Below are 1,521 nucleotides of genomic sequence, written 5' to 3' on the forward strand. Positions count from 1 at the left end.
CCACATACATATGTACATACACACACATGCACAACATGTACACACACAGAGATGTATATATACAAATAACTAAACAAACATTTGCACATTTAAGTATATGAAAATTTTACTTATTTTAAAAAGATGCTATGCTATGCAAAAGCGGAAATAACTCAAATACCTTATACTAGACGTTTAGCTAACAAACGACATGTGTTTCCATATTCTATAACCACAAAAAGTTATAGAAGGACGTCAGTCCACAAGAAGAGATGCCCTTGAAAGCCACTGAATGGTCGGTACATAAGTGTACTGCATGCACACACACACACACACACACACACACACACACACAATCTCAAGTTTTGTTGTTGTTACCACTCTTTGGTTTTCTTTTTCTTTTTGCCAAAGGGAGATAGGAAGCTACTTTGAAATATGTTATTCCGGGTGTTTCTATTCTTTAACACTGAATATGAATAGGTGCTTTTTGACTTACAATAGGACAGTGCACAGATATACTTATCATAAATATAANACATTGAAAATAAATTTGAGGGTCTAGAGAGTCATGTAGTAAGGTCTTGACCCGAGTATCAGTAACCTGGGTGTGTTGTGTACACTGGGGAGTTGGAGGCAGGGGGATTCCTGTACCTCACTGTCCAACCAGCCAGCCTACAGCCTACCTTAATCAGCGGGCCCCAGGTCTCAGTGAGAGACCTTCAAAAGAACGAGGTGGACGGCTCCAGTGTCAACCTCTGATCTCCACATATGCACAAATTCATGTGTACCCACCTACACATAAACAAAAGGTATATGTTTTTATATAATTAATCTGAGGGGAGCGAGATACAGCTCGGCATCCTGGTGTCTGCCTGTTTGTACCAGATTAAATCTCATCTGCATTCGCTTAGCCACAAACTGCTAGTAGTACCTGCTCCAGTTCTGAATGTGTCGGAGCCAGAAGGAGAAACAGGCTGTAAATCAAATTCCCTCTCCGAGATCAGAGCTGCTGAGGCTCCCCCACTTCCCATCCAGCCAGTGTAAATAGGAACCCAGGCTGGCCACAAGCATGGTGGACCGCTTTGCCCAGAGTACGGGGCTCAGGGATCGTCAAAAGAGTAAAGAACTCCAGTTCTCAAAGCACGTAGAGCAGAGAGGGAACCAGCGGACACAGGGCACATGGCGAGTGAGGACAGAAACAGCCTCGATGGCTAGCATCCCAGCTCCTACTTACCTTCCTCGCAGTTGCTTCCAGTAAATCCAGGGCAACACCTCCACTCCAGCGCAGTCACCGTGCGGTAGGAAACCCGGTAGGTTGGTCTAATGAGAGTCCTGTAACTAACACAAGGACGCGGTCAGTGGGGCATGCACTCCTGCCCATCNACCCCAGACTGGCTGCTGAAGGTACCNGGCCTACTTAGANTTTGGGAGGACAGCAGGACAGCGGACCTGTCACCTCAGCTTTGTGCTCACTGGCTCTGTGGTTAGAGACAAATCACCAGCCCTGGAGACCCAGACAGGGATCAGGGTCCTTCCAGACTC

At 46.2% G+C, this 1,521-nt stretch overlaps 1 long non-coding RNA gene across 1 annotated transcript in view; it reads right to left on the bottom strand.

Moving 5' to 3' along the window:
- LOC115031124 overlaps positions 1-1,307 on the bottom strand; it is a 75,466-nt gene extending 74,159 nt beyond the window's left edge. The window contains exon 1 of the long non-coding RNA XR_003836735.1: positions 1,214-1,307. This is a non-coding gene — a long non-coding RNA (uncharacterized LOC115031124). The remainder of the gene's footprint in view (positions 1-1,213) is intronic.
- Positions 1,308-1,521: the final 214 nt, after the last annotated feature.

This window comes from Mus caroli, chromosome 5 (assembly GCF_900094665.2).
Source record: "Mus caroli chromosome 5, CAROLI_EIJ_v1.1, whole genome shotgun sequence".
NCBI classification, from domain to species: domain Eukaryota; kingdom Metazoa; phylum Chordata; class Mammalia; order Rodentia; family Muridae; genus Mus; species Mus caroli.